The 8,939-nt window shown below is 50.7% G+C and overlaps 1 protein-coding gene across 8 annotated transcripts in view; it reads left to right on the top strand.

Moving 5' to 3' along the window:
• Positions 1-32: 32 nt before the first annotated feature.
• Positions 33-8,939, top strand: part of SNCAIP (synuclein alpha interacting protein) — a 158,553-nt gene continuing 149,646 nt past the window's right edge. For 4 of the 8 annotated variants that reach the window (XM_037509464.2, XM_037509463.2, XM_054694494.1 and 1 more), the window contains exon 1: positions 572-664. The gene's annotated coding sequence lies outside the window, so the exon portion shown is untranslated. Of the gene's footprint in view, positions 231-360; positions 506-570; positions 665-1,152; positions 1,190-8,939 lie in introns of those variants that run through there. The other 4 variants (XM_037509462.2, XM_054694491.1, XM_054694487.1 and 1 more) reach the window with 4 other exon arrangements.

Below are 8,939 nucleotides of genomic sequence, written 5' to 3'. Positions count from 1 at the left end.
CCAATGTTACCAAAAATGCTTTCATTCCCCAGCTCTCCTTTCGGAAACAGAGAGAGGCGGTCACCACTGCTGTCTTGGTGGGCGCTTCATCCAGCAGCACCCCCCAACGAGGAGACAGCAGAGGGAAAGTGGCTGTGACTGTGGATCCAATGCATCAAAGGTCGTTGAATTAAAAAGTCATTATGTCAGCTTCAAGTCTCCTCCACCAGCCACCCTGGACACAGAACTTGGTGAGCAAGGCCCCCTTGCGAGTCCTCCAGAGTGGGGGAGCGCAGGCAGAGAAGTGTGGAGAGGCGGGGTGGTGGGGTGGGGGGTGTGTGCTTGGGTCTGGAGACTCAGTGCCAACGCAAAATACTCCATCACAGGCAGGAGCTCAACCGTTTCCCAGGACTGTGCCCACGTTCCGTCCCCCACCCCTTCTCGACTCTGTTTTCCCGGCTTAGGGGGGAACCCCTGGAATGCCTTGGGGACCAATGAGGTGGCAGCGGTTGACGCACGGATCACGGTCAGGGGCGATTTCTTTTCCAGGGGGAGAGGCCGCCAAGCGGGGGTGGGGTGTGGAGGCGGAGGATAAAGCTGCAAGCGGGGGGCAAAAAGTAGGAAGGGAGGAGAAGCGCCCTGAGAGCGAGCAGCCCAGGCAGCGGAGGTAAAACAGAAAGAGCAGGTTGGTGGACAGGAGCTGCGGCCGGGCGGGCCGGGGTTCTGGGGTCAGGAGGCGCCGAGGGAGGGGCTTGGGTCCAGTTGGGGGCGCCGGGGGTGGGCGGGCGGGGCGCTCGCTGTCAGTCAGGCCGAGAGGGGCTCGCCGGTTTGTGGGGGGCGCGCGTGGGGCGCACGGCAGCCGAGGGCGCGGCGGCTCGGGCAGCTCAGGCAGCAGTGGCCGCGCCCCCGTCCGCGGCGGTGCGTCCGCGCCGCGCCCCGCGTCCCTGCGCGCGGGCTCGGGCTCCGGGTCCTGCCGCCCCGGGGCTGCCCCCGCCCGCGCGCGCCGGTTGGGGGGCCCGGGGAGCGGCGCCGCCGGCCGGGCCGCATTGTGACGTAGCGGGGCCGCGGCAGCGCCTCTGCCGCTCGCCCCCCGCTCCTGCCGCGGCGATTCCTGCTCCTCCGCCGGGGCTGCAGCCGTCCGTCGGTCCGTCCGTCTGTCGGTCCGCGCGCCGAGCCACACGCGCGCGCGCGCGCGCGCGGGGCGGCCACGGTGAGTCCAGGGCGCGCGCGGGCGGGGGGCGCGGGCGCCTCAGCCTCTCCAAGTTTGCACCGGGCGACCCCCGCGGGGGTCGCCCCTGCTCCCCCCAAACCCCGGGCCCCCTTTGTGCCGCGAGACCCGGCTGCTCGGGCAGCGGCGGCGCCTGGGCAGAAAGGGTTTGGGGGGAGGTCTCTATAGTAACGGCGGCGCCGGCTGCCAAGCGGCGGCTGTACTCCAGGGAAGGGGAAACAGCCCCCCACTCGGTGTGCAGAGGATTGTTCTTTTCTTGCGCCCGCTCCGTGTGGTTATTATTCCTGCTGCCACCCCGGGTTGTATCCGAGGCAGGGATGGCCAGGGCTGAGGCTCCCAGGAGCTGAGATAACCAGGGGCCAAGTAATAGTCCTAGCAGGAGTCCTGGAGACAACAATAATACATGCTAACGAGGACGCTGGGGGTGCTGCCGCCCAGCCCAGGGGGAGCGCGTCCCCGGCACCCCAGCTGCGCCCGCCGTCCAGCCCCGGCGCCCAGCGGGTCCCTCCCGCGCTGTCCTGTGTCTGTCCGGGGCTCGGCGGCGTCAATTTTTCGCGGGGAATGTGTCCCTCTGGGCCTTCTCTCGGGGTGAGGACTTTCATCTGCAGGTGGTAAGTGCAGGGAACTGGTATTTTGGCCATTTTCAAACGCCACGTTTTGTTTATTTCATTTTTACGCAAAGAAAAGAGGGAAAATTATGAGCCATTACTGGCAGCCATACAGTTTCCACAGGAAATACTAGCATTCTTTGAGGAACACGCTTCTGCTTGCAGAGAAGAAAGTCTTTAGGAAACAAAAAGGCAACAGCATTGTTGCTCATTTTCAATGGACCGCTAGGAGGGGGCAAACAAACGTGGTGTTTTTTCCTGTGGGAACGTTGCTTTCACGTTGCTTTCCTTGGGAAAGTTCATTAAGGAAGCGTGACTGTCAGTGTCCTTTTTTTTTTTTTTTTTCTTCCATTTGCTGGTGCCTTGGTCCCTGTCCTCCTGGCTATGACTGACAAGTGTCCATCAAAGAGCCCGGAGGAGGAAGGAAACGAGAACCGTGCAGGACAGTCTCGCCACACACCACGTGCCGTGGAGCCCGGCCAGGGTGCAGTTTGCAAAATGAAATAAGGGCTGTCTGGGGAGGTTTATGAGGATTACATGTGTGCAGAGTAAGTCAGTGCTCCAAGGTGTCACTCTAAACACGTAATTTTCAAGCACCACTTGTCTTGCTGAATCTGCAGGAAGGCAAAACCCTTTTTCTCTTATTATGGAGCAGACATCCCAGTTGGGAATGGGTTGAAATCTGTATTTCATTTGTACATATTGAAATTTTAAAAGGCACAGAGAACAAGGGGTAGGAAAGCAGTATGCTGATGTGTTCACATCTGGGAGAGAATGTCTCTTGGCTGTTTCTGATACCGCTCCATGTTAAATTGCATTCATTGTGATGGGAGTGTAGGGGGACACCTTTAAGGTGTCCTTAAAACTATTGGAAAAAGGGGTCACTTATTTTGTGTGTGCCAATTGTAGAAATCTCATCAGAAGGCAGTACTAGCTAAAATTACCCAGAGCCAAATCTGACTGCGTTCTAGGGTTTAGAATTGGAACGAAAACTATGGTGCTTCTCTTAAGGCTCTTTGGACATTTCAGTTATAAAACATAAAAAAGGGAATCATTCTGAAGATAAACTTCATTTTCTTCACAGCAAGAATTTCATGAGGAAAGATTACAAGATGGTAGATTTGAAGCGATGTTGCATTTATTCGTTTGACATATTCCATTTGTTGATGGCCAAAGGAAGTGACTCAAGCAAATGAATTTCTCTGTGTACTGTGTCTCGGCGTTTCTAATTGCAGGCAGTTATTCTGGTGCAGGTGTACTGTGGAAATGCAGAATGGAGGCCAAGAAACGTTGTGTGTGCTGTTGTTCTGGAAGGAATTGTAGCAGTATTTTACTGCTCCTAAGAGGAGGGAAACCCACACAAACATCTAATACAAACAAATGATCTTTGATATTATCAGAGAAAGGCTGAGCCGTTTTTCTTGCCAGATTTAAGGCGTTTCTTGTCAAAAGAGGAAATCTCCCAAGGAACAGGTGTATCATTAGAAGAAGCACAAGGGAATTTCTCTTTTAAATGTAAAATCTAATTGAACAGCAGCGAGAGAGTAAGTGACGCTTAGAATGGAAGCCTTGCTTTTGGCAGTCTGTCAGGTTACTGTTGCAGACCACATAGGAGAAATAAGTGTCTGGGGAGACAAGTAATATCCTGGTGAAAATCAAACAATTGCTTCCGTGGAACTTGTACGCTTATGTACATGTTCCCTTATGTTCGTTTGACTAATATGCAATCAGTAGTGCTTAAAAGAAGTACTTTTCTGAAAATGAATCAATCGGTACTAATGTGATATATTCTGTGCGTGCTTTTGCATGCCAGTTTCTCGGTTAATTAACTGGATTTTATATTTTATGGTTTGTATTTTATCAGCTTTTTTTTGTTTCAGTTTTTAAAGTTAACGGTTGGATGTATTGAAATGAATGTGCTGAAATAATTGATGTGATGGATGGACACGCCCTGGAAAAATGACTAATTGATTGCTAAAACTGTGTGTTTATTTTCTACACATGTGGGATAGTAAAGTATAAAATGGGGGGGTTCTCTTCACAAACCACTTACAGAAAAAATAAATAATGGCATCAAATATAAAGATGATATGTCGTGGTTGAGTGCCCCAGATATCAAATAGTTGAAAAAGAAATTCCAAGGAGAAAATGACTAAATCAGCTGAGTAATCAGCTCCCCTTGCTGCGTAACAAGTCACCCCCAACCGCAGTTGCTGAAAATAGCTACCATAGCTCATGATTCTGTGGTCAGCAATGCTGGCTGGGTTCAGCTAAGTGGTTCTTCTGCTCAGGTCGATTGGGTTCCCTCGGGCATCTTCAGTCGGTGGAGGGGTGGCTGGTGGTCGCATGTTCCGCTGTGATCTCCACACCTGACAGTTGTCAGACTACTAACCAGGCACACAGGTGGCTGCCCCTCCTGTTCTCTAGCCAAGTAGCCCTAGATTCCTTCTATGACATTCAAAAAAATGTTCCCAGAGCAGCAGAAGAGCAAACCCCAATTCAAAAGCAAATTTGAAGCCTCTGCTTGTGTGACATTTGCTGTTCTAATGGCCAAATCAGATTACAGAGTCACCCCCGGTTAAGAGGGCACAGGAATACTGCACTTCTGATGAAAGTGAGCTTCCAAAAACTATAGCCATTTTTTAGTTCTTAGTTTTTAGTTTTGATTTTTTTTTTTTTTTGCAATGTATTACCTGTTTGAGGAGGACACTCATTTCTAGCAGATGTTGGCTGCTGGGGAATAGTGTACTGTAAGATGGAAAGCTAGGTGGAGCCTGCTGGGAGGTGGTGCAGAATTGGGGCTAGGGAGTTGCTCTGTGTCATTGTCCTATTATCTGTGTAAACTGCAGGTAGAAGAGAAGATAGCCCTATCCACTGACAGGTTGGTTTGGAGACCCATGTTGAGAGAAGAGAAAGGCTCTGACAGAGGTAGAGTAGGGAACAATTGAAAGGGAGGGATTAATTGGAAGGGCCCATATTTCAGCCTTAGTGAGTGATTACAGCGGCTTAGTAAAAGCCCAGAGTCAAAATCATTCCAAGATTTAAAAAAGCTTAAGTGACGGAAAGAATGATTATGCTGTGGTGAGAAATAGAGAAATCAATAAGTGATTTATTTGGGGGGAGGAGAAAAATTCTGTTCCAGAAAGGTTGATTAAAAGAGATAAATTGAATGTGGAAGATGCCATGAATGGTAGCTATTGCTTAGTTTTGAAATCGGAGTGGGTTGTCTATAATTAAGTGTCTGGAGTTGTTAGGCCACAGTTGAAAGCAGAATGGTTCCTGGAGGATACCCTGAGTCAAAAGGGAGTCAGGGGTCTCCTTGGTGGCACAGGGGTTAAAGACAGCACTGTCAAGCTATCTCCAGCCACTGCAGCACCATTTCTATCCCTGGTAGGCCAGGGAGCAACCCACATGGCACAGCAGACCTCTCCTGTCTCGCCCCCTGCTCCCCTCTGCAGTGTATTTCAGTCAGTCTGCCTGTTCTGCTCCCCACTCTGTCTCTGGTGAATCCTCTCATCTCCCCTCCTGCCCCAGTTCTTGTAATGCATAAATAAATCTTATAAAAAGGGGGGGAGGGGAATCAGAAGAACCACTCTTAGGAGGAAAACAGTTCTCTGAGAGACTGGGGTGTAGGAACTGATGCGCTTTTCCCTGAGACACAGCTGGAGGTTTGCCCCGGGACTTAGCATAGCGGGGAAAGAGAACTCTGTGGCCTCCTTTGTGTGGTTTGCACACTGCTGAGCCAGAAGCACTGATGGACAGCCCCCTAAGCCAGCCCCCCAAGCCAGCTCCCCATGGGCTCTGGGGAGTAGGTAGGTGCCTTCAGAGAAGCACTGCTCTCAGAATTGGAATGGAGCCAGAGTGGCAAAATCAACGAAGGCCCAGCAGAGGTAGAACTTGGTGATTTATTTGGGGTTTCAACGTTGGGAAGCTGGTGACAGTTTGGGCCTATTTCCATAGAGATGGGGGTGCACAAGGGACAATTCGCCCCTGTGAGTGCTGAGAAGTTGTGGGATTTTCTCAGGGAGGGAGAGGAAAGAAAGCAGAGGGCCAACACAATGCGTTCATCCGGACTCCTCCATAATTGTCAGGGAATGTTTTATTAGAGGAGAGAGGAATTCAACTCCTTCTGTTCTGTCTTTCACCTAAGGGTGCAGGCAGCCTCATTTCATAGCTGGCAAGTGTGACATTCAAGCGGTGTCTTTCACTCCCCAGTGCAGCTGCGGGGCCAGACAGCACACCTGGCCTGGCTAGCATCACGCTATTAGTCTGAACAGCACACACAACTGCTCTTTCTGGAAGTGCCTTGGGTAGACCAGCTCGAAGCCAAACATACATTCTGTGGCTTCTATTGAACAAGTCTGGGGACCCTGAGGACACTTAGGAAATATCACCTCAGTGAATGGCCTCATGGTGGCACTGGCGCTGTCGTGGTCCCGTCAGACTTTTCATGACTCACAGACTTTACTGTAAAGTCCCTCAATGTATTTTGTAGATTTACATGTTTCACAGCTCCCTAGTCACAGTAATGTGGGTTTGTATAATCCACCACTCACAAAATTCAACAGTTGTCTCAGCTTCTTGTGTTTGTCAGGACGCTTGGCTGCAGGTCTCAGAAACCCGGTTTGTGCTTGCTCAGGGGAAGGGGTGTAGACCGGCTCCTGTATTGAACAATGCCGGAAGGATCCAGTTCTTGTTTCCTCGCCTCCCTATGGTGGTACAGTGGCCACTGGAGGCTTCAGGCATCACCCCTGGAGGAAGAGAGACTAACTCAGGATTCACTTGAATTAGACCCCCATTTAATCGTATGTCTGCGCCTGAACCAGCTCCTCTGGCAGGATGTGGAACACACCGCTGGCTGCCTGGGTGATGTGCCCGGGTCAGAGCGGGTGTAGGAGTGGGTAGCGGTGGGGGAGGTGCAGGGCAGGGTGTCCTTAAAACCCTCCTAAACCAGGTGACTTCAGAGCAGGGAAGGGGCGGTTTTCCACAGGACAATACAGTAGAGCCAGCGGCTGCTGTGCAAGCAGAAACAGCAGCTATCTACTGCTCCAGCTGTTTTCCCTGGGGCCCTGTCAGCCCCTTGCTGCACTCCCCGCCAGAAACCTGGGGCTGATGCTGATAACCAACCCCCTCCCCTCCCCCATCCACCTAGGCCTTCATCAGGGCCTGCTCCCTCTCTCCGCCTTCCTTTTTACTCCCTGTTACAGCCTTCACAAATCACCTGTAAACCGCTGTCTCCCATCCTCTCACTGCTGGAGGGCTCTTCCCACAGCAGAAATAGATAAAATTGAATAGTGCAACTCCCTGCTGAAACCCCATTCAAAACCTCCTAGCCCCAGGGGGAAGGGAAACCAAGGTCTAGATCATCATCATCGTGCATTCTGAGCTTCCTCACAATGTGGGTGCTGCCTCCTTTTGTGGGTACAGCCACTGGTTGAGGGGAGGGGCCCCAAAGCTGCCTGCATTGCCCCCATGCTGGGCTGAAGTATCTGACTTCAGAGTCCCTTGTGCCTGCTTTGTTTTCTCATTTTCCTGTGCTGACCTGCACTGGACTATTGTTCCTCTCTTTCTCCTCCAGCGAGTGTCTACTCCCCCTTGCAGACCCAAGTGTTGTCCTTTGGAGAAGACTTTGCTGCACAGTCCCCCCTCCTGGCCCAGGCATTCCAGTCCTCTTAGCCCATGTGACAGCCTTGGTGCCTGATCTCTCTCTGGCTGAGCCGCAGGTCTCGAGGGGCCCTGTTCTATAAGCATGGGGGCATGCTTACCTGGTACAGCACCACACATCAGATAAGCTCAGTAATTTTTTTTAAGGACTTGTTTATTTATACAAGAACTGGGGTACAGATCAGAGGTGTGGGAGGATGAGAGAATTCACCAGAGACAGAGTGGGGAACAAAACAGGCAGATTGACTGAAATACACCGCTGAGGGGAGCAGCGGGCGAGCCAAGAGAGGTTTGCCGCGCCATGGGGGTATCTCCCTGGCCGGCCGGGATTGAACCCACACTGCAGAGGCTGCAGACAGCTTCACAGTGCTGCGCTCAATCCGCTGCGCCACCGGGAGACCCAAGCTCAGTAATTTTTAAATGAAGGAATGAAAAGTGTGTGCGACATCATTCATTGGGGGTTTTTAAGGGGAAAATTTTTTTTGTAGATTTCTTCTATTTCCTGTAGCTGGATACTCACATTTGGACATAAAGACAAGTTCTCCTCAACATTGCCAACCTGACATGTTCCCAAAACTTTTCCCAACGCTTTGCGTGCTCTGCTCTTACTTGGTCATGAAGAGCCACCTTATGAATGAGGCTGAAAATCACCAGCGGTCCACAGTCAGTCCCTAGACCAGAACCTAAAGCTCGGTGATCAGATGAGGAACAATTTATCTTCTTACCATAAAAGAGGATATTTCATAGTTAATATTTATGAGGCACTTACTCTGTGCTGGGTGTTTCCCAGATGCCTGAATATCACGTATTTAATTCTCCCAGCAGCCCCAGGAAGGAGGTATTAGTGATCATTATCATTCATTATCTGCACAGGAGGAAACTAAGTGATGGAGTTGATGTGGCCTCCCTGTCGCTAAGCCCCTTCCTCCTGGGGACCGCTGGGCTGCTGGACACTTGTGTGTGCAGTTGACGAGCAGAATCAGACTTCCACTGGGCAGCGCCTGTTCCTCTGTCATGATTTCATCAGTGTCCCCACATGAAGTGAGCACCTCTTAAGAAATTATTCCCACTGCCTCGCTAGGCTGTTCATTATTTAAAAAAGAAAAAATGGAAAAATAAATTTAAAGGGGTAAAGGCTCTAGCATTACAATTAAAATGATGGATTTCTACCTTAGAAGTTTCCATCATATTCCTATTGTTGCCAGTAAAGGTCTCTTACAGAGCTTGTCTGATGTCTAAATCTCAGGCCTCTTAAATAAGAGTAGAAGAGGCTTAGTTGTGAGCATCATTTAGAAGTTTATCCATAATTATTCGAAGGAGCTAAATCTTTGGGAGTCCCCGAAGCACTTGTTCTTTTTTTTTTCTTTTGAAAATCTTTTTTTTATTTTTTAAATTTCATTTTTATATTCCCCATACAATGGCAACCCCCTTGTTTTGACCCCAATCCCTCCCCTCCCCGC

This window comes from Talpa occidentalis, unplaced genomic scaffold (assembly GCF_014898055.3).
Source record: "Talpa occidentalis isolate TD23 unplaced genomic scaffold, MPIMG_talOcc4v2.1 talOcc4.13, whole genome shotgun sequence".
In the NCBI taxonomy this organism is placed as follows: Eukaryota; Metazoa; Chordata; class Mammalia; order Eulipotyphla; family Talpidae; genus Talpa; species Talpa occidentalis.
Note: the sequence above shows the minus strand (reverse complement) of the source record. Positions and strands in the feature narration are given on the sequence as shown.